A 4,927-nucleotide genomic window follows, 5' to 3' on the forward strand; every position below is an offset into this window, starting at 1 on the left:
CAGCACATCAGGCTAATTTTTTGTATTTTTAGTAGAGACAAGGTTTCACCATGTTGGCCAGACTGGTCTTGAACTCCTGACTTTGTGATCTACCTACCTCAGCCTCCCAAAGTGTTGGGATTACAGGCATGAGCCACTGTGCTCAGCCTATTTACTTCTTTACAGGTTCATTTTCTGCCTCCTACATCACTCAAGACTGGGCTCACTGGGAGGGCAGGGCTGGGTCAGCTGTGATCCCAGCACACATAAACGCAGATCGCAGAGGAATGACCCAACAAAGGTGTCTGGGAGAGAACCCTGCGTGCCATGCAGAGGCCTTGGGGCTGCTCTGCCCAGTAACCAACCCCTGACCCTATCCTGACTCCCAGGAGAGAAAGGCCCTTTTGACCATGTGGCTGAAGACCAGACTCACCGCAGCTCTGTCTCCGAGCTTCAATTTCCTCTTCTGTTCTAGAGCCCTGCCCCTCCCTCCATTTTCATCCTGAGCTGCACACAGACCTGGTGGTGGGTGGGTGGGTGGCTGGCGTCATGGCAACGGTAGCACAGGGTTGCCATGGCAACTTGGTTCCCTAGTGACAGCCCTGAGTTTCTTAGCCCAGGGGTGGAAATCCACCGGGAAGAGATGGGGAGAGGGTGTCCCCAGCATCCAGCTGGCACACAGGGGACATTCTGTAAACACTTGGAGGGTAGGATGGGGATGCATGGTGGCTGTCTTTTCCTGGGGCACGAAGAGGAGACTTCAGGTCCCTGCTGGGCTCCACACAACTCCTGGCACACTCTCCTTCCTCAGGGCCCCCATCCAGGCTGTTCCCTCTGCCTGGAGGCTGTGCCCTCTTTGCTCCTTCTGGCCAACTCTTCAGCCTGACCTCCTGGCTCAGCCCCAGCTTTTATCATGGTGACAATTAAGTGATGGCTTGTTTGCTTGTGTGATGATTGGTTTAATAAATGTTCCCTCTGCCAGATGCGACGCGCTAGGCGTCTCGGTCACAGCTGTGTCCCACACACCAAGGAGGCTGCTCTCAATACATCTTTGTCGACACTCTGCATCCTTGCTCTGCCTTGCCCACTTCTTCCGAGCCAATGCGGCCTCATCTCTATCCCTTGAGCTTTTTCTGGCACTGGGCTTAGGTCCTTCACATTATGTCCTCTCAGAATATTATGGAACTTTGCACAGTGTTCTGGAATGTCCTGGAATATTCTAGAACATTCTGTCCTCTGCTTTTACTGAAGCTGGGACATCATCACCTCTTCAGGGAGGCTCTCCCTGATCTCCTGGCTGAAGCAGTGCTCCCCCACCCAACACACGCTTGATCACTCTCGGCTCATTGCCTTCAAGGCAGTTATTGCCATCTGAAATGGCCTTGGTCATTTATCAATTATATATCTCAGATTTGTCTTTCCCATCAGAATGTACCTTTCAGAATATCTTGGAACATGAGGTCAAGGTTTTTTTTTTTTTTTTTTAGATGGAGTATCTATTGCCCATGCTGGAGTGAAGTGGCGAGATCTTGGCTCACTGCAACCTCCACCGCCTGGGTTTAAGTGATTCTCCTGCCTCAGCCTCCTGAATAGCTGGGATTACAGGCATGCGTCACCACGCCTAGTTGATTTTTGTATTTTTAGTAGAGATGGGGTTTCACCATGTTGGCCAGGCTGATGTCGAACTCCTTAACTTAAGTGATCCGCCTGCCTCGGCCTCCCAAAGTGCTAGGATTATAGGCGCCCGGCTAAGGTCAAGATCTTGTCGGATGGGCTGACAGTTGAATCCCCAGCAGCCTCTCAGCACCCTAGTCCCCAGAGTTGGGGGATCCCAGTTGGTCACCCCCCAAGAGGTAGTCCTAGTTCTGTCACATTGGGTGGATTTCACCTTTTTTTGTTTTTCTATTGGGATGGGATCTCTCTATGTTGCCACGGCAGGTCTCAAACTCCTAGACTCAAGTGATCTTCCTGCCTCGGCCTCCCAAAGTGCTGGGATTACAGTCTTGAGCCACCGCAACTGCCCTGAGTTTTTTTTTTTTTAGTAAATCAGCTTTAATAAGACATAATTTACATCCAGTGGCACACCCATTTTAAATGCCCAGTTCAATGAGTTTTGGCAAATGTAATCCTCTTAAGATACCCCTATAATCAAGATATACACTAGGTGTGGTGGCTCACACCTGTGATCACAGTACTTTGGGAGGTTGAGGTGGGAGAATCACTTGAGGCCTGGAGTTCGAGACCAGCCTGAACAATATAGTGAGACCGTCTCTACCAAAATTTTTTTTTTTTTTTTTTTAGACGGAGTCTCGCTCTATCGCCCAGGCTGGAGTGCAGTGGCCGGATCTCAGCTCACTGCAAGCTCCGCCTCCTGGGTTTACGCCATTCTCCTGCCTCAGTCTCCCGAGTAGCTGGGACTACAGGCGCCCACCACCTCGCCCGGCTAGTTTTTTTTGTATTTTTTAGTAGAGACAGGGTTTCACCAGGTTAGCCAGGATGGTCTCCATCTCCTGACCTCGTGATCCGCCTGACTCGGCCTCCCAAAGTGCTGGGATTACAGGCTTGAACCACTGAGCCCGGCCCAAAATTTTTTTTTACAAAATTAGCCAGGTGTACTGGCACACACCTGTGGTCCCAGCTACTCCGGAGGCTGAGGTACGAGGCTCATTTGACCCAGGAGGTCGAGGCTGCAGTGAGTTATGATTGTGCCACTGAACTCCAGCCTGGGCGACAGAGCGAGACCTTATCTCTAAAATAAATAAATAAATAAATAAATAAAAAGGCCCAGCGTGGTGGCTCATGCTTGTAATTCCACCAGTTTAGGAGGCTGAGGTGGACAGATTGCTCGAGCTCAGAAGCTCAAGAACAGCCTGGGCAACATGGTGAAACCCCAACTCTACAAAAAAAAAAAAAAAAAAAAGCAAAAATTAGCTGGGCGTGGTGGCCCCTGCCTGTGGTCTCAGCTACTTGGGAGAGTGAGGTGGGAGGATCACTTGAGCCCAGGAAGTCAAGGCTGTAGTGAACTGAGATTGCACCACTGCACTCCAGCCTGGGTGACAGAGTGAGACCCTGTCTCAAAATAAATAAATAAATAAATAAAAATAATAAAATTAGAAAGGCATGGTGGCATGTGCCTTATAGTTTCAGCTACTCAGGAATCTGAAGAGGGAGCATGACTTGAGCCCAGGAAGTGGAGGTTACAGTGAGCTATGATCGTGCCACTGCACTCAGCCTAGGTGACAGAGCAAGACGAAGACCCTGTCTTTTTTTTTTTTTTTTGCGACAGTTTTGCTCTTGTTGCCCAAGCTGGAGTGCAATGGCGTGATCTTGGTTCACTGAAACCTGAAACCTCCGCCTCCTGGGTTCGAGAGATTCTCCTGCCTCAGCCTCCTGAATAGCTGGGATTACAGGCATGCGCCACCACCCCCGGCTAATTTTGTATTTTTATTTATTTTATTTTATTTTTACTTTTTTGAGATGGAGTCTTGCTCTGTCACCCAGGCTGGAGTGAAGTGGTGTGATCTCGGCTCACTGCAAGCTCCGCCTCCCGGGTTCACGCCATTCTCCTGCCTCAGCCTCCCAAGTATCTGGGACACCACCACACTCGGCTAATTTTTTGTATTTTTTAGTAGAGACGGGGTTTCACCATGTTAGCCAGGATGGTCTCCATCTCTTGACCTCGTGATCCGCCTGCCTCGGCCTCCCAAAGTGCTGGGATTACAGGCATGAGCCACCACGCCTGGCCAATTTTGTATTTTTATTAGAGACAGGGTTTCTCCATGTTGGTCAGGCTGGTCTCAAACTCCCGACCTCAGGTGATCCGCCCGCCTCGGCCTCCCAAAGTGCTGGGATCACAGGCGTAAGCCACCGCACCCTGCCAAGACCCTGTCTTTTAAGAAAACAGATAAATAAAACATAAAAAAGAAGGTAGCCAGGCAAGGTGGCTCATACCTCTAATCCCAGCACTCTGGGAGGCCGAGGTGGGCAGATCACCTGAGGTTGGGAGTTTGAGACAAGCCTGGCCAACATAATGAAACTCTGTCTCTACTAAAAACACAAAAATCAGCCAGGCCTGGTGGTGGGCAACTGTAATTCCAGCAACTTGGGAGGGCGAGGCAGGAGAATCACTTGAACCCAGGAGGTCAAGGTTGCAGTGATATGAGATTGCACCACAGAACTCCAGCCTGGGTGACAGAGTGAGACTCTGTCTCAAAAAAACAAAACAAAACAAAACCAATAAAAATTTAAATAAATCAATCAAACATAAAAAAAGAAGTTGGGGCCAGTGCAGACATGACTTCAAGGAGGTGCAGGAGGCTGCTGGCTGGGGTAACAGGAAGAGATCATAGTGTTTTCAGCAAGCCCCACTCATGATCCTGAAAGGAGGTGCTGCCTCCATTAAAAATAATTTAGCGCCAGGCGCGGTGGCTCGCACCTGTAATCCCAACACCTTGGGAGGCTGAGGTGGGCGTATCACCTGAGGTCAGGAATCCAAGACCAGCCTGGCCAACATAGTGAAACCCCGTCTCTACTAAAAATACAAAAATTAGCCAGGCGTGGTAGTGCACGCCTGTAATCCCAGCTACTTGGGAGGCTGAGGCAGGAGAATTGCTTGAACCTGGGAGGCGGAGGTTGTGGTGAGCCAAGATTGTGCCACTGCTCTCCAGCCTGGTGCCAGAGCAAGACTCCGTCTCAAAAAAACAGAGTTTGTTAGGAGAAAAATCAAACAGGCCTGAGGACAGGGAGTTGGTGCCGGGGGACCTTGAGCTTGCCCCAGGACCACTCTGTGGTGACCGCCCGACAGGGTAGACACTGTCCCCAGCCTAAAACCACAGGAACTCGAAGCCTTCCCCCAAGACTTCACTTACCTTCTCCATAACACCTGGGGATTATACGGGAGGCCTCCAAGCTCTGACCTGGGAATGTGAGCCTTGCAGCTGGTCTGGAG

This window comes from Macaca fascicularis, chromosome 19 (genome assembly GCF_037993035.2).
Source record: "Macaca fascicularis isolate 582-1 chromosome 19, T2T-MFA8v1.1".
NCBI lineage: Eukaryota > Metazoa > Chordata > Mammalia > Primates > Cercopithecidae > Macaca > Macaca fascicularis.